Source organism: Macaca thibetana, chromosome 2 (assembly GCF_024542745.1).
Source record: "Macaca thibetana thibetana isolate TM-01 chromosome 2, ASM2454274v1, whole genome shotgun sequence".
In the NCBI taxonomy this organism is placed as follows: domain Eukaryota; kingdom Metazoa; phylum Chordata; class Mammalia; order Primates; family Cercopithecidae; genus Macaca; species Macaca thibetana.
The window spans coordinates 109,334,761-109,354,061 of record NC_065579.1 but is presented as its reverse complement, the minus strand read 5'-3'; the positions used below and the strand labels follow the sequence as shown (position 1 = coordinate 109,354,061).

The 19,301-nt window shown below is 43.3% G+C and overlaps 1 protein-coding gene across 4 annotated transcripts in view; it reads right to left on the bottom strand.

Moving 5' to 3' along the window:
* CACNA2D3 (calcium voltage-gated channel auxiliary subunit alpha2delta 3) overlaps window positions 1-19,301 on the bottom strand; it is a 938,743-nt gene that overhangs the window by 122,924 nt on the left and 796,518 nt on the right. The window lies entirely within an intron of this gene.

Here is a 19,301-nt window from a genome sequence, read left to right as displayed (position 1 = left end):
GGGAAAATGAATACCTGCATGCTAATTGATGGGAATTCCTAACCTTCCTTTCCCTGACCAGCTCTCAGATGCTGACAAACAAGCTTATATCCCCTAAACAAGCCCTAGAATTACTGTCATCTTCCCCATTCTCCAGTTTGGCTGAGTTTTCATTGATTCACCCAACAGTAAAGTCTATTTGTGAAGAAACTTTCAATCTGTATTTTAGTGCCTCACTCTTAAATGTGAACTAGGCTACAGATATTTGGGGAGAGCCTTAACTTTGGAAAAAAAGAAAGAAAAACTAACAGACAAATAAATGAGTTAGTGTTACAGCGGAGACAGCAAACACACACACACACACACACACACACACACACACACACACACCCCCAGCTCTAGCTACAGTCAATATACTCAGAGATAAAAGAAGTTATTGTGTCTTTGAAACAAGAAAAGGCTGCTGTAAAAAAATAACTCTGGGAGGCCGGGTGCAGTGGCTCAGGCCTGTAATCCCAGCACTTTGGGATGCCGAGGCAGGTGGGTCACGAGGTCAGGAGATCAAGACCATCCGGGCTAACATGGTGAAACCCCGTCTCTACTAAAAATACAAAAAAATTAGCCGAGCAGGGTGGCGGGCACCTGTAGTCCCAGCTACTCAGGAGGCTGAGGCAGGAGAATGGCGTGAATCCAGGAGGCAGAGCTTGCAGTGAGCTGAGATCGCGACACTGCACTCCAGCCTGAGCGACAGAGCGAGACTCTGTCTCAAATAAATAAATAAATAAATATTCCGGGAAATTTAAAATAAAAGTCAAAATATACAAATGAATTTAAAAGTAGAAAGATACAGGGAAAAGAAAACCTGGCAGATAATAAAACAAAAAGACCTAAAAAGTAATCTAAGAAAATTCCTAGAACTGAAGGATATGCACTTCTAAAAAGAGTTCGTAGCTCCTCAGCACAATGAATGAAGTGAACTCACAGCCTCTTGGCATAATGAACATGCAGAAAGCTTCTAGGGTGGAGGTTGGGTAAATCTGTTCCTACCAAAGGATGTGGAAATGGTATGATATCAGACTTCCTAAACAACACAGGAAGTCAAAAGAAAACGGAGCAATGCCTTCAAAATTCAAAATGATTTTCAGCCAGGAATTCTATGTCCAGTCAAATGGTTAGGAAATGAAGGCATGGAATCAAGACCTTTTCAGAGTTACAAGGTCAGAGGAAATTTCACTACCCTTTCTTAGTAAACTACTGGAAAATGTTCATCACCTAAATGAGAAATTAAGTTAAAAAAGGAAGGCATGAGGGTTTAGGAGGAAGGGGGAGATTATAGAGAAAAACAGGGAAGAGAAGTATTAGGTGCCTGCATGCCCAGCAGACCTAGAGAGCTATCAGTCTGGACTGAAACAGGATGACACAGAGAGGGAGTTCTCACCAAAGCAAGAGGAAATAGGCAGAAACACCAAACATTTAGAAAATAGTAATAATACATATTTGAGATATCTGATGAAATACATAGGGGAAAAATTTGAGATGGGTAGAAAGAAAAACTAAGCATAAGAAGACAAGGGGATTTTCTAATCCAGGGAAAAATATCATAAAAAAGAAAACACATACCATGCTATTAACCCAACAGAGAATGTACATAGATGGTCCTACTAATATATTCACTGACTAATTAATCACAAACAATGAAATGGGCATACAACCATGTTGGTGGAATAGGGAGAGGGCAGGATGAGCCGGTGTAAAAAGTCCAAAGCACCATTTTTAAAGGAAGTAAATACACAATGTCTAAAATTAACTAAAAAACAGCAATCTTAACTTGCCAGTGAGAAATAGAGACACTAAGAGAGTTGGAAGTGGTGGCCTCTAGGAAGTGAGACTAGGGGTTGGGAATGATGGATCAGGGCAGGATTTTTTTCATTTTTAAAAAACACTGTTATTATTCTCATGTACTTTTTTAGAGAGATAGCATGTTGCTATTGCCCAGGCTGGAGTCAAGTGGCATGATCACAGTCCACTGTAGCCTCGAACTCCTGGGTTCAAGTGATCCTCTTGCCTCAGTCTCCCTAGTAGCTGGGACTATAGGCACCTGCTACCACACCTGGTTAATTTTGAATTTTTATTTTATTATTATTTTTGATATGGAGTGTCACTCTGTCACCCAGGCTGCAGTGCAGTGGCACAATCTCAGCTCACTGCAACCTCCGCCTCCCGGGTTCAAGCGATTCTCCTGCCTCAGCCTCCTGAGTAGCTGGGACTACAGGTGTGTACCACCAAGTCTGGCTAATTTTTTGTATTTTTAGTGGAGACGGGGTTTCACCGTGTTAGTGAAGATGGTCTCAATCTTCTGACCTCATGATCCGCCTGCTTCGGCCTCCCAAAGTGCTGGGATTACAGGCATGAGCCACTGCGCATGGCCTAATTTTTTATTTTTTAAGAGATGGAGCCTCGCTATGTTGCCCAGGCTGGTCTCAAACTCCTGTCCTCAAATGATCCTCCTGGCTTAGTCTGCCAAGTTGCTGGGATTACAGGCGTGAACCACTATGCCTGGCTTCTGGTTTTTTATTTTTCTTTTTGAAACATCTTCAGCATGACTTAAATTTTAGAAACTGCATTCATATATTAGCTCGCTATAAAACTGAGTTACTTAGAAATAGAGATGCATTAAGAGGAGCATATAATCAACAGATTCAAGGTCCCAGCACCAAGATTCAGGCCTAAAACTATTTCCCTCTTTGCTTATTCCTCCCTGTGCCCACATCAGAGGGTGTGCATGCACTTGTGGAGGCTGCTGCCACTGTGGGAGGGGATGGCAGAACTCAGGGGAGAGGTCAGCCCCTATTTCTTGGGCCAGAGTCTGAATCTTTGAGCTTTGACTGACTCTGCCTGTCCAGAAGGTGAGTCTTAGCCATGCTGGGACCTTCAAGGGACTATGGGCTGGTATGAAAAGCACTGACACACCTGTGCAGAGATACATGGTTGTGTCACTTCCCTGTTGCAGAAGTCATTCTGCAGATGCTCTGAGATGCCATGGCTAAGGTACAAAGGATTGCCAGGCTCTAGCCAATACTTGCTTGGTAAATCCTATTTGAAGTTCCTGCGTGACTGAGGACACATTTTTGCAAGAAGGAAACTGATCCCAAGAATACCACTTGTGATGATCTCTGGATGGAATGATTTTCAAATAAATCAAGTAGGTTTACTGAAAGGCAGCTGTCTTTGCCATTTTACCAGGCTGAAGTTTACCCCATGGCGAGCAGTTTCCATTTTCACTACAGCTGAGACAGGTGCAAACAGACCTGCACAACTGTGTGGCAGGGAGAAGGCCAATGAACGTCCCTGAAACCTCTCCCCAGACCCAAGGGACTCACCCTAGCCTTTGGCTTCATGTCCCATGCGAACCCTCGCAGTTAGAATTCTACCAAGATCCCATTAGCAGGAAGAAATTATTACTTTAATAAAACTTAAACTTGTAACATCCCACAAACCATTAAATATTATGGGTTGTCTTGTCACAAAAGACAATGAAAACAATATGGGGCATTGTGAGGGGAGCAATGATAGATATTGAAAAACCCAAATGTCGTTAAGATTTTATTTACTGCTCACCCACATAATCCTGGCATTATAAAAACGATGAACAATGAATGGAGGGGGAAGAAAACGACAGATGAAACTGGAGTCTTAAAGCCCCATCCCTGGGCCAATAAGTAGTTTGAAAACAGTGTCCGTCAGGATCCATATGTTTTCTGCATGTGTAAGAATACTCTCACACAGGGGGCTTACTTCATAACTGAGATTCTTTTTCATTTAATTCAGTCATATTAGATTATGGGGTTGATTATGATCATATCCACAAATCAGTATTTTAACAGAGTTTCCATGGAAACACTATATGCCCCTGTTTTTTTACTTTTTGGACAAGGCTTTGCCTGTTTAACAACTTGAACAAGTTTGACGAGGACAACATGTTTTGTTTAAGTTACACTAACTGGGGCCAATATTTCCTAATTGCATTACCAGGAGAAACATTCACGGCATTACTTGTACCATGGAAAACCTCCCCTAGTCCAGTGTTCGATTTGCTTTAATCACTGGAGAACAGGAAACATACCAGGATTGCCTTGTCTTATCAAGTTTAAATGTGTTAACTGGTTTTAAATCTATGAAATAATCTCCCTTATTAAATGACAAAGTTAGTCTTGTTAAGAGGATCGGCATTTATGGCTATATCTATTTATTTTTCAAGATGCAAACGTACAGATACCTTTGGCTCCCTGCTAGGAAGGTGAACTCATTGTCCATAAACATATACCCTTTTTTGCATATGGGTTTCAGGAAAATTCCACCAAAAAAAGCCCCCTTCCCCTGCAAAAATAAACCAAATAATATCAAGCACACAATAAATGCAAAGGGAATGTCCAGAGTACAAAGGCTTTTCATACAAGAGCCTTTTTTTTTTTTTTTTTGGCTTGTTTTTGGTCCTTTTAGGCATTCGCACCCAGAAAACTAGAGATGTTTACTTCCAATAGTGACAATTTGGGAGTAGCCTGTAGCAAGGTTTTTGAAAATGCTGCATTATAGAAAGACATGGGGAGGGGGCTTTACGGACTGGTGTCAGAGTTCACCCTGACAGCAAATAAAACATATGGCCCGAAGCTCTGTGAAATGTCTGTGTCTGAACTGTTGGTGGAGCTTAATAAAATATCAGTGAGGAATAGTTTAATTTTACAGCATTAGGCACCGAGGCAGTAACTTGAGTGGGATGAGCTGTATTTTAATACATCAAAGTATACTATACTACAGGGAAGTTGAATATATTTTTAGAAGACAGTTGCTCCCTATTCAGAATTACTTGACTCGAAAACCTTCCTTTCTCAAGGAGGATAAGTAGAAAACAGTTGCAGTCTCCCAAGAGCTACCCATCTTACTTTTAAAACTGTGCACATATCTCAAAAGTAAGCTAATCTGTCTCCAGGCAAACGCCTCTTACTGGGAGTGTGGGGCTGTGGTCTGAGACCGGACACCAATGTGGTCAGTGTGTGGTTCTTTCCTGACTACAGAAGTTTGAGCTGTCCAGTGGGAAGGCTGTAAGGTCAGCTCCACTTTCTCCATCTTCCGCCCCTCTTTTTGAGATGCTCATCTGCTCAGATGGGAGTCCTAGAGGCATCCTATCCTCTGCATTATGACCTAGAATTCCAGCATGGAAAGGGAGCGGTCCTTCCACTTTCACTTTCTTCCAGGGCATGCTCTATCTTCAGACTCTGGATTCTCTAAAGCAAGCATGGCCCAGCGGCTTTTGTTCATGTGGTTGTCCAAACAATCGTGTGGGCCGAGGGGCAGGAGCAGGCCCATGAAATGCCATGCTTCTGCTGCTACTGGTCCATAGATCAAAGGGAGTTCTCTCCCTCCTGCCCAGCAATGAAGAGAGGGTGGGCCTGCAGGGGCGGCTTCTGAATAGGGAAACAGCCATGACAAATGTGTCCCAGATCTGACTGATAGTTCCGTTCTGGGGGATGGACCAGATTATTGCTAGCTCTCTGCACAACATGCCTTGCTTTCCCCATCTCTGGCCCCAGCACACTTTGCCCAGTCCCTGGCCACAGCAGACAGACAGCAGGCTCTCCTCTTCCCTGTGGCCCTGCCCCCCTGAAGAAATGGGCAGCAGAAACCTACAAGGGTGAATGTCTTGGCCCTTCTTTTGCTTTTCTCCACATGCCAGGGGAAGGGACTGGGAAGAATAAGATGAGATAAAAACGCAGAGTAGTTCAAAGGCTTTGAAGTCAGGCAGATGAGGGTTCAAGTTCCAGCTCTGCCCCTTAGAAATTGGGTCTCAGGCAAGTGAGTCAGTCTCATCAATTTCAATTTTCTCTTTAGTAAGATGTAGAAGATAATAGTTCCTACCTTGCAATGGTGGAGAAATAACATGATCATTTCCAGGTAAAGCACCCTGTGTCTGAGACCTTCTGGAATTTAAGGATGCACTGTGTCCAACAAATTGGATTTCTAGACAGAGGAAAAACTAACCAAATAATAAGCTGCTAAATAACAATGCCTCATTATCCCAAATGGAGAGGTAGAATCACAGTCTCCTCTTGGTCTCAGTTTGCTGTCGAATGTGTGCTACCCTTTTCAGATCAACTTCCTTTGGACTAAGCACTTCATTTCTGCAGGCCAATGCACATACTCTCCTGGGACAGTTTCGGTGGGACAGCATAGCCACTGCCCATGGCACACTAATGGGGATCGTCCATGTGCCCAAACTCAACCCCGACTTTTCTAGAATCATATTTCTAGCACAAGCCATGGGTTTCCTGTGCAAATGCAGACCATAACAACTTTTTCAACATGCTCTCAAATTTTGTGTTTCACTTGAAAGACATTTAAAAAAATAAAAACTTATTTTTATCACTGTAGAAAAATTACCATGGTCACAGGACAAGGAGAAGACACTGAGTCTACATCAAGATGTAGAATTTGGGGGTGGGAGTAAGTAAGGGGGCTTGGTCAATAGCTTCCCAGGGCATGATTCAAATTCTCCCCTCAGCAAAATGACACTTGGCTTTGTATTATATACTTTAGGGGCATTTGGGCTAGTCAAACTTGCAAATGGCAAGGATCTATACTACAGGAACACCAACTAGGATTATGTTAGCATGGTGCCACCAGTTGGCTATCTAATCCTGTCTGCTTCAAGCACTGGACTAGAAAGGATTCTGAGGCCATGGATGTCCCCATGGGCTGCTGAGCAAGGCTGCCATGAGACCCCAAAGCAGGTAGCTGCAGGACATAAACACTCATTTGCCACTTCTGGTCTGCTGGAGGGTTTGCATCTGCACTAACATATACACAAACTCACAGGAGGAAATGTTATGTCCCATCCAGGCAGCATCAGAGCCCCAGCAAGGCTGGTTCTTCCTTGACTGCACTGGACACAGGCGCTGATGTGATGAGAATGCAACTCTTCCATTCTGCTGCCCCTTAGACACATGCAGAAAGGATTTGCCCACAACTGCAAACTCTACATCAAAGCTCAGGATCTGAGAAACGTGTATGGGGATTTCATAATGCCTGTGAAATCAACATCCTCTCTACATCCTCCGAGAAGCATACAGAAAACAGCAAGAGGCATTTCTCTGGTTATGGTCGGATGGTGGAGCTGCCAAAGAATATTACCTCTGAACGACAATGCCTCCCAAAGCACATCGCGAGGTGCACTTCAGGGCTCTAATTGTGACCTGAACAGCAGACAGTGGCAGTCCTGTGAAAGTGTATGTGTTGTGAGACAAGGCTTTTCAATACTAATAATAAAGTGACTGAGAGATGAGGTGGGGGACAGCAACCAGCCTCTCACCCCTTCTCCAGCACCTGCTTGCCCAAGCTCCTCCCTCACCCTCTGTGCTGTGACCATGCCCACTTTCTGCTAGCCCCTAAGGTGCGGTGCCATCTCACTGGCCTCTCAGCATAACACATGCCATGCCTTTACCTGGAATGGCCCTCGTCTCTTCCCCTCTCTGCGGTAAATTCTGGGTCGTACTTCAGATTTCAGCCTGGTTATAACATCCATTGGGGATGCCTGCCCTAACCTCTCAGGCTGAATTGCCAGACTGCATTCTCTTACGGAACCATATACCTTGCACTTTTTTTTTTTCCTTGCACTTTTAATGGCTGTACTTTTTCATATACAGCTGACCCTTGCACAACACGAGTCTGAACTGCACAGGTCCACTAATACACAGATTGGAAAATACATAATTTACAGAATGTAAAACCTGGATACTTGGAAGGTTGACGTTTCCTACAAGCGGGTTCCACAGGGCCAGTTGCAGGACTGGTGCAAGCACAGATTTTGGTATATGTGGGGGTGCTGGAACCAATCCCCGTCTCATACTGAGGGACGACTGTATTTGCATAGCGGTATAATGAGTTTCTGTCCCCTTTCTACATGGTAGTGGCCATTTGGACTGTAGGTCCATTCATTGAGCTGTGTCTTATTTTGATGCCCGTGACACTCTCAAACACAGAGCTTTGTAGGTAGGGAACACTCAGTAGCCACTTCTTTCATAAAGAAAGAATACACACAAAGGGGTCCAGAATGACAGTCCCTTGAGCACACCTTATTTTTAAGTAAGGGTGTTTTCACCTTCAGGAGAAGTGGAAAGCACCAAAAATAGAGAAACACCAGTCTCTAAGAGGTGAACACGGGCACTGCTCACACTCAGCACACCTAACCACCTTAGCACCTCCTCACACACAGCGGCACTCAGCTGTCTTTCCAGAGGCCTTCGTGGTGGGGGCAACTAGAGGCCATGGATAGGAACTTATAAACATCAGCCATAGCAGTGAGAGCCTTACACGAAGTTTATTTTCTCCTCAGCCCTCATTAGAATCACAAATGAAACGTTGACAACACATGAAGGAGCTTGCTTGTTGAACACAATGTTTCCACTCCTATCAACCTCAAAACTCTGATAGTCATGCTTCATGATGAAAGCTAAGCAGCCCTGGGGAGATGACTACATGCTTTCTCTAATTACGCAAGGATGGGAAAGAGGGCCTCCTACCAGCGACAGGCTGACTGGAGACAAGGTCCACAGGGAAGCCTTAAACAATTACAGCACGAGCATGCAGTAGGTAGCCCAAAATGGGACTTTTGAAATAAAAAGAAAAGATGAGAACATCACTATTGCACCAGAAGGGGAAGTTGCCCATTATAAACCTGAATGGAGGCTGCAGCAAAGTCAAGGCAGGGCCTTTATTTTGCTAACAAACATCCCACATGAAAGGGGTAGTTGCATGATACTAACAACCAACTTTCCCTTGTGGAGCGGTTTTGATGACAAGCAGAGATACGTAGAGCACAAATTCACTGAGACTGCACTTGATTCTAGGCACACATACAAAGGCTTTATAATATGAAAAGATGGGGAGCTCTGTCCACGGGCAGAATACTCCTTTGCATTTAACTTGCCTGTTTTTGTGCCAAGCAGATTAGTTCAAGAAGATACAATCTAAGTACCTAGTTGATACCTATAGACACAATAATAGAAGATACTAGCTAAAGTATATTACTATGTGCAAAAGCATTTTTTTTTTTTTTTGCTATGATTCTCGTGATAAAAAAACTGTTTAACCCTTCTGTAAATCTGCAAGCTGGGTTCCTTTGCACAGATGACAAAGTTGAAGACCAGAGAGGTTAAGTAACTCATTCAAGGTCACACAGCCAGTAAATGTTGGAAGCAGCATTTGAGCCTAGATGGTTTCACTTCAGATTCCATGTGTTTAGCAGGCACACTGTTCTAAAATGAAATGATTGGACTCACAAAGGGGATTCCTGAAGTTCAGGATGTGTAATGTGGGCTACAATCTAAGTCCTGCTTAAGACAAACTGTTTTCCAGAGTATTTTCAAGTTATATATCAAAGAAATCATATAGAACAAACCTTAAAGAGAAGAAAGCATAACACAGACTTGTTATTGCTTCGTGATATACATACAGTAAGTTATAATTTAAAAATATGAAATGTGCATTGGAATCTATTACAGAAACTGAACTATCATGTTATAGTAAAATCACAAAAGCAAAGAAAAATCCAACAACAAGAACTGCAAAAAACACTCATTTTATGTGTTAACATGAGCAAACAATCAAACATGAACATGAATTTGATTCCAATTTATATTCTTGGGGCACAGACAAAAGTAGCCAATCAAAAGATCTAAGTAAAACAACGTGTCAGTGTGAGGCTTTGGCCAGGCTTCCTAAGCTGCCATGTTTCTTGATCCATTTGTTTCTTTCATTAACTTTATGTCAACCAGCATCTGCCTATGTTTATTCCACCAGCCGCATGAGCTCACTAATTACCTTTAATCATACTTATCTGAAATGCATCTTTATCTTCACACATGTCCTGAGTGCAGGAAAACTGAATGCTGGAAGGCTGACATTGGGAAGATATTGGAATGGGAAGTCTCTAACCCTGACAGTGTAGGGAGGATTAACCCCCAAAATGCAAGTCTACCCCAGAGGTAGACTTAGATAGTTGAACTGGTTCCCTAAGAGTTAGACAGCGACAGGGAAATCCTACCTTGTTCAAACAAAATCACATGCAGTCTTCTCATGGAAAACAGGTTCAAGGTGATAAGAAAACTGCTAAATAGCACCCTCCAGACTTGGGTGCCGTGGCTCATGCCTGTAGTCCCAGCACTTTGGGAGGCCAAGACGGGTGGATCACGCGGGTGGATCACTTGAGGTCAGGAGTTTGAGACCAGCCTGGCCAACATTGTGAAACCCCTGTCTCTACTAAAAAATAAATACAGAAATCAGCTGGGCATGGTGGTGCTTGCCTGTAATCCCAGCTACTCGGGAGGCTGAGGCACGAGAATCACTTGAACAGGCGTGAGCCACCGTGCCCATCCAAGATGTTACTATTACTTTTAACATAAATTACAAAACAGGGACAGAGAAGGTAAAAACTTGCCCAAAGTTTCCCATGTATTTGTTGCAAACACATGGATTGTGAGTACCAATGATGGAACTCACATCATTGGTTGTGAGTTGCAACTTGCAGTGAGCTAAGATAGCACCACTGCACTCCAGCCTGGGCAACAGAGCGACACTCTGTCTCAAACAAAAACAAAAAACAAAACAAAACAGACTGGTAAGCTCTATGAAGACCAGGAACCAGTATGTTATGCCTTTTCTAGTCCACACAGAACCTGGCTAAGTCTTAGGCTCTGTGGACATGTGAATGCTGAAAAGAAACATTTTGGCCACTGTCTTTCTTAGCTTTAGGGAGGCTGGAGGCATACATTTCAAACCCACTACTCCACTAATTTTATCAGGCAACTCAAGGCCTGCTAAAGGGAGTTCAAACTCCACTGATATTCATATGCAGTAAACGGAATAACCCTAGGCATTCCTTGAACCTGAATTCTTACCTTATCCAAAGGGCAAGAAAAAACAAGGAGATGAACATACCCTCCCCACTTTCTTACTAGAGAAAACATATGGCAGCCTTAGTTCTCCACTGAATGGCGCAAGAGGGAACTGTGTCCTCACCTCCTGAATCAGAGCTTCCAGATAATTAAATTTGACATCTTAATGTCAAAACAATGGGTTGTATAAAAAATGACCTTAGGGCTTAAAACAAATACAACTATAGGTTCCCTTAATATTGTACCAAACGTTGGTACTCACAATCCATGTGTTTGCAACAAATACGTGGGAAACTTTGGGCAAGTTTTTACCTTCTCTGTCCCTGTTTTGTAATTTATATTAAAAGTAATAGTAACATCTTGGATGGGCATGGTGGCTCACACCTGTTATCTCAGCACTTTGGGAGGTCGAGGCAGGTGGACCACCCGAGGTCAGGAGTTAGAGACCAGCCTGACCAACATGGCGAAACCCCGTCTCTACCAAAAATACAAAATAATTAGCTGGGCATGGTGGTGTGTGCCTATAATCCCAGCTACTCCAGAGGCTGAGGCAGGAGAATTGCTTGAACTTGGGAGGTGGAGGTTGCAGTAAGCCGAGACCAGGCCACTGCAATTCAGCCTGGATGACAGAGTGAGACTTGGTCTCAAAAAAAAAAAAAAAAAAAAAGTAATAGTAACATCTTCATTCATTCATTCACCATTTACTTAATAAACCTATTATGTGGGTTTTGAAGAAAGTATGGGAAACAAAGAGGTCATTTGAAACTTAATGTCTAGTGAGTTGTTTGTTACTTTAAAGTGAGATAATGCAATAAAGTGTGCAGGCAGAAACTACTATGGTCTTCAATAGCTATGCCTCCTCTTCTTCCAAGACACACTGCTAGACAACATTTCCCAGCATCTCTTGCTGTTAGACATGGTCGTGTGATTTAATTCTGGCTAATAGAATGTGAGCAGAAGTGGTAAGTACCTTTTCCAACTGATGGAGAGGGCTCTGAGAGCCAAGAAGAGGTCACAGCCACGAGATGGAAGAAGCCTGGGTTCCTGAATGACAGCATGGAGCCCAGGTCCCTGTCAACTTGAACTAGACTGTGATAAGAGAAATAAATGAGCTATTCTGTTAAACCACTGAGATTTCGGTGTTATTTGTTAAAATAGCATAATTTTAATACAAATTATTAGCAATATGTGCCCCATTGTAAGCACTAAATACGTGATTGATAGGATTGTCATTTTAAAATATATTCCTAGTTTTCTATGTTTCTTATTTGTATATGTCTTATAGGATAGTAAATCCAAAGGCAGAGGTCCAGGAAGAAGGGAGGGAGGGAGGGAGGGAGGTAGGGAGGATGGGAGGGACAGAAGACAATAATAAAACTTTAAAATAGCTCTGTATAAACTGTGTACCTGGGTGCCATTTGGTCATCCACAATTCCTAGGACACTATTTTCACTATTATCTACGTGCCTCCAATGTCAAACTTTCTTCCTAACCAAATGAAATTTCTGCATGGATTTGTGGTGCCAAGGGCCTCCTCCCCACTATTCCTGGCTGCAGCTGTCACTGGGCCTGGCTGCCTTCCCTGGCATTAGATCACCATACCACATGGTTTGGATGGGGAGCCTGTTGACAGGGATGGAGGAGCACTTGGCCATGACTTTACCAAGGCAGACCTTACAACTGGGAGAAATGCTCATATTTGTTATAAGGGCTCATCACACATTGAGACCCTTGGCAGAGAAAGACAGATGTTACTTCTGGGGCTAATCCTTTTGATGAGAGAGGAGGCAAACTCTAAGCATGCTAATATTTATACAGATAATTCAGCTAGTCACTGGAAGATAAGACATCTCAAATATTCCAGTAAAGGAAATGTGCCTTTACTTGCTTCTTAGACATAATTTTTGTTGTAACGAGTTGAATATACAGAAGTATAGGCAGAAAATGTTTATTTTCCCTCTTTTTCTTTAGTCTCCCCTCCAAGTAATCAGCATTACCAGTTTGGTGAGTGACCTTTCCCACTTATTCCATTGTCAGACAAACCAATGCATATTTATAGGGTTAATTCCTCCATCTCTAACACTTTTTTGAATATAAATGGGATTATACAATAGGCTTCCTATTCAAATTGCTTTATTTTGCCTCACATTTTATTATGAATATTCTCCCAGATGGGTATATTTAGTTCTAATTGTTCTTTTTATTTGTTTATTATTATTATTTTTTGAGACAGGGTCTCACTCTGTTGCCTAGGCTAGAGTGTACTGGTGTGATCTCGGCTCACTGCAGTTTTCACCTCCTGGACTCAGGTGATCCCCCTACCTCAGCCTCCCAAGTAGCTCAGCCTATAGGTGCTCACCACTACGCCCGGCTAATTTTTTGTATTTTTGGTAGAGATGGAGTTTCACCATGTTACTCGGGTTGGCTTTGAACTCCTGGACTCAGGTGATCCACCCACCTTAGCCTCCCAAAGTGCTAGGATTGCAAGCGTGAACCACTAAGCCTGGCCTTTATTCTTTAAATACCTGTATAAGGTTGCCTGGGAGAAAGAGCTATTACATGCTGGATTTCAAGACACTGTCAATTTTATTTCAGGGTTAATAATCATTGATTTTTCATTTCAGGGAAATTAAATGGTAAGTAGACTAACATATTAGAAAACAATCTGGCTTAAAAAGGGCAAAAGAATATGTCTCAGAAGCTTGGAAATTCTTGAAATCTCAGTGTGATTATAAACACAGTTTTACTCTAAGGGTGCGTTTGCAGCTAGCTCCCATGTGGGAAACTGGGGTTCTGGTAGGTTTTGGGGCCAGGAGCCCCTCATAGTACAGTTCTCCTCTTTAGGAAGTGGCTCTGGCCTGAGCTGACATTCAGCATCTCTCCTTGGTTCCTCTTTTTGCAAGCATGGCTGTCTTGCCATCTCTTGGATTTGCTCACCATGGGAGGGAGGGAGGGAGGGAGGGAGAGACAGAAGGCGCTGCCCAGTATTAGCATGCATATCACACACCCTCCCTTTGTTCTCTTGGCTGAGGTCAGACGGAATAAATCAATCAGCCTCCACATCCAAGTGTCTGGGGGGCAGTGCAGGCCATGTGTGCATTGTCCATCTTTTAACCCCCAATTGGGGTCAGCATGAGTAAACCAGAACCAAAAAAAAACTCCTGGGCAGTAAGCAGATGTTGCCAGGAACCCATCAACTCCGGGGCTTCTCTACGAGTTTCCTGGACATTTGTGTTTTAGGTGGGAGCAGCCAGCTCAGACTCTTTGAGGTCTATAAATCCATGCTGCTAATAGGAGATGCCACTTTGTTTTTTGTTTTGTTTTGAGAAGGAGTCTCACTCTGTCATCCAGGCTGGAGTGCAGTGGCATGATCTTGGCTCACTGCAACCTCTGCCTCCTGGGTTCAAGCGATTCTCCTGCCTCAGCCTCCTGAGTAGCTGAGATTACAGAAGGCCACCATAATGTCCAGCTAATTTTTGTATTTTAGTAGAGATGGGGTTTCACCTTGTTGGCCAGGCTGGTCTCAAACTCCTGTCCTCAATTTATCCGCCCGCCTCAGCCTCCCAAAGTATTGGGATTACAGGCGTGAGCCATCATGCCTGGCCAAGATGCCACTTTGGATCTCTTGCTCTACCAGATATGTGCTAGGCACTTAAGTATCACTTGATCCTCCCTGCCTCCGGTGAGGTAGGTATTATCTACATTCTACAGATAGAATGCTGATGCTCAGAGAGCCTGGGATTTTCCCAGGACCACACAACTTTAGAGAATAAACAGCATGAAAATGTGCTTCTTCATTTAGCTTTTAACCAGAAGTGTCCTTGACTGCCTTTGGTTCTCTGCCAGGGTCTTGACCTCCAACATCCACTTATGCTGTCAATAGATTCATCTTTTTCAGGCCCCCAAGTCTAAGATATCTGGATCCCAGTTGGGCCTTATAGACACAGCTAAATATCTCCACTATAACCTAAAGAGGTATTTAAATTCCCTGTCCAAGCCCCCTTAAAGTTGGTAAGTACAGTGCCTTTCAATCCCATTTATACTTTTTGACCAGAATGACAAGGTTCTGAACATAAGAAGGCCTTAAAGATCATCTTACCCGATTCCCTCATTTGATAGATGAGGCCACAGGAGAGTGGATAAGTTTGCCTGGGTGGTGGGAGTTGGGGGTGGGTGACAGGTGGGGTGGTGGACTAGTGAGAGCAGCGGCTAGAGGATGGGATAACCAGAGTTTGCAGATCACAGCCTGTGGGCCGATCTATGCCTCTACCTGTTTTTGTAAATAAAGTTTTATTGGAATGCAGGCACACCCATTGATTTATGTATTGTCTTTGGCTGTTTCCAAACTATAACAGCAGAGTCCAATAATTGCAATGGAGACTGATGGCCCTTAAGGTCTAAAATATTTACTATCTGACCTTCACAAAAAAATGTTTCTGATCCCAGGGAAAGAGAGAGGCACACAGGTAGATATGAGTTATTATTAACTTTCTAGTTCTTAGAGGGAGCGTTAAGTTCACAAGTGTTTGTTGTGTTATGATGAATTAATGATTGAATGCTAATGGGGGCCATTAATGGTTATGTGTTTCCATTAATAATGGAAATTATCATCATTAAATGCTGTGCACTTGAAACAGATAGGAAGGAGGGACTGGAAAGAAGGAGGGAAGAAATCATTGAGTTCTTAAGATTTAAGTGGCTCTTCATCACCTGACTTGCTTTGTCACCTACACCTGACATTTCCCCTTTGTATCTGCGATGCTCAAAAACATGCTGGAAAGAAGGACAAAAGATGGCAGGTTGGGTAATGTGGGCTTTCTGGAAGAGGCAGGATGAATATACTGGATTCTATGGGGTGAGAAGGGGCTTGGCCAAATGATGAAAGAGTCCACAAAGTACAGGCTATTGAAAATCATCAAAATTTGATTTTTTTCAACTTCCATTCACAACAGGCCTCTTCCCTCTGTACCTGCAGAGTGGCATGAGGGTCCAGGTTCCATGGCCCTCTGTCAGGACCTCCCTCAGGACATCCCTCCTGCTGACCAGTCCAGGTTGTCCTCAGATGCTAGCAGCATGAAAGTCCTGGAAACCTTTCTCATGGGAAATTGTGAACACTTAGGAAGACACTCTGGGCCATGATGGGTACTGCCGTATTTAATCCTGGGCATGGCCTGGTAAAGTGAGGGCTATTGTTGTCCCCATGTCAGAGATGGGGCTCTGGGTGGGCAAGTCACTTGCCTGGAGACAGAGAGCTGGTGATGGTGGAGCCAAATACTGACTCTGGACCCATCTGATTCCAGAGCCCAAACCCAATGGCTCAATTATACTTCCTGGAGCCCGGGATTGCACTTCATGCTGCCTCCATAAAAGCGTACACACAGTGACACACAGTTAGAACATTTTGTTTTATCTAGAAGAGCAGCTTCAGGCATTGAAACCCCACCTCAGCAAATGGCAGGGGATTTGCACATTCAAAGAAACGGTTCCAGTCCCTGGTGGGAAAGTTCCCTGCAGCTTCAATTAGAGAACAGTCACAGTTGACCGACGCCTGATGCTCACAGGGGCGGCTTTATGGTTTTATATGTGAAAAATGAGGGCAGGGCCAGGACCTCAGCATCAGGGAAACGAAGAAAGATTAAGAAGTATTTCTAAAGTCACACTAACCAAAAGGTCAATTCGACTGGGGGGCTGGGGAATGGGCGGGGTGTGGGGGCAGCGAACAAGCAAGGCAGCAGCTGAGAAGTATTTGTGGCACCAGAAGGAAGGTTGTGATGTCCACTAAAGGAAACCATGGCTATGAATTTCAGGGCATCAAGACCCTGTCAACACAGCTAATCCCCACAGATGTTGGCTGAATAAGCCTTCGATGACCAAAGAAGTGCACTGTGCAAACCGTGTCAGCCTCCAGCAGGCCAATTTGTCCTCATATTACACACTCTGCGGGCTCTGCTCCTTGACCCCCAGGTCGAGGGTCCCGTCCGGCATCCCCCAACCCAATGAGGGGTGACCCAGCATGGTTAATAAGTCAACAGAATTCAGAAGCCACGGCCGGATTAAGAAGGCAGTTTTATTTTGGTGCCCTGTACTTCAAGCAGATTAAATAATCAAAAAGGCCGAGCCATTGGGGTCATGTTTGAATGCTACAGCTGTTCACCAAGGTTTGACAAACATTCTTTATGCGGCTCATCATCTGAATGGGAAAGGCAGGGATGATCCTGGGGAGGCCAACATTTTAAGAAAGAAGAGGGGCATGATCCCAAGATCCTCTTATGGAAACTGATCCCAGCCAGATGGAGACAAGAGGAAGGGCTGCTTAAATAAGTGGGCTTTTGAAAGCAACAACTGTTTCCTGCATTGAAGGAAAGCAAGGGCAGGGTTCAGAAAGACTGAATGTAAAGCTGGGCTCCCAGTCTGCCATGCCCTTCGTGTGTTGCTCTGCACATTAATTAAGGGGTCTACGAGGTCAGCAAGGACGCCCGAGAAGACTCAGTCATGAAAGGTGAGCCCTGATCAATTCCCATTGGAAAAGTTCTTGTCTGGGAGAAAGACGGGATCCCCTCACAAAGGTATCTATGGGAAATCTATTTTCAAGTCGTCTGTCTTAAAAGACTGGACAGATATGAAAAATGTCTCTGCATGGGAGGATTTATGTTTGTGCATGTTGGGTGCAGAGGAAGAGGGTGGAAAGAAATGTATGCAGCCATGACATGAATATGCAGTTGGCATGTCACGGGCCATTTCATAGAAAACATGGTGCTTGGAGTTGGAGTTCATATATTATTCCTTTGAGGGGAAGAGTGGAACCAAAGAAAGAATGAACAAATTGGCTACAATCTCAGAGAGGCAAGCCTTTCATTAATAGATTAGTGGATTCTGCTGCAAACATATTCTCTGGTTTAAGAATTAATTTCCTGCAACTAATTAATACCTGAGCCCCGCAGCTAAAAGTGAGGGGTGTCCGTTCATTACTGAGGGGAAGACGTTTTGGCTTTGAAAGGAGTCATTTAGATTATTTGCAAAATTATAGAAAGGAAAACAGTGGTTTTGCTCTTTGATATTCTGGAAAGGGGAAGGGGACTGTGATGTTCTGCATCCCTTGAACTAAATTAAACTGAGAAGAATCTCTTTCAGAAGGCTCTCTAAACATCTTCCCTATTGCCCTAGAGCACTGTTAGCCTCACTAGAGAATTTAAGGAAGAAAGGGGAAAAGGCTCAAGTGCATGACAGCCACACTGTGTTTCCCTAGTTGAGGCCCAAAGCAAGCAAGCAAGCGAGCAAACAAAGCCCCTTTCAAGAGCTTCAACTATGAGTAGATAACTATTTTGAGTTTTGAATATTATTGTGTGGCCTAACGAATTCCTCTACCGCTTTATAATAAAATGCCCTTGACAGATGTTTCCCATATTTTGAAATTCAAGTCTCAGGAAAAAAACCAGAAGGGAGTGTTATAGCTACTTTGGTGAATGACAGAGCAGTATCTAAGAAAATGTGAACTTAACCTCCTCTCTGAGCCCTGTAAGAAGACTTCTTTGGATTCCAGAGACCCTCTCCCAGTTCCTGCACAGCCAAGGCAGTCTGAACAAGGATGCTATTTTACAGCATCATTTAGAATGAAGAAAAAAACTGCAACAGCTCAACTACCCCTCATAAGAGTGGGGGTAAATATTAATACTAAATGTGGCATGGTCTCACCATGGAATATGCTACAGCAGTTGAAATGAATGAATTAGCTTTCCACGTATCAATGTGGATAGATCAGTTTTGAGTGAACAGAGCAAATTGCAGACTGAGACATGTTGATGATTACATTTATTTGGATTTTTAAAAAGTGTTATGCAAAACAGTGTGTGTGTTTGTGTGTGTGTGTGCGTGTGTGTGTGTGTGTATTTGACAGGCAGCAGAGCACAGCAGATAAGAACTCTGACAGACTCTGGAGGGAGGAAGACAGCCCTGGTCCTTATCACAGCTCTGCTATAATACTTATTCTCCATGTGAACTTGGGCAAGTGATTCAGCTTTTCTGTGCCTAGCTTCCTCATCTTTCAAAAGGGGGTAATAATGGAACCATATTTACAAGGTTATGAGGATTAATTAATATACATATTTATAAAGCACTTAGAATGGTAGTTGTATGCTATATGGTTATTTGCTATTTTTGTCATTACTAACGATTGTTTTTAAACTGTCTGGAGAGATACATCAGTAATGGTGTGAGGAAAGGGGCTTATGCTGGAAAATAGAAATTAGGCATGAATCAAAGTAAGTTCAACTGCGTAAGTCATGCATTGCTCTTTTGAGTTAAAAGGAAAAAGAATCAAGGAAGTATGATAACCCATGAATGACTTGCAGAACTGTTATAGAAAAGGGGTATTCATTA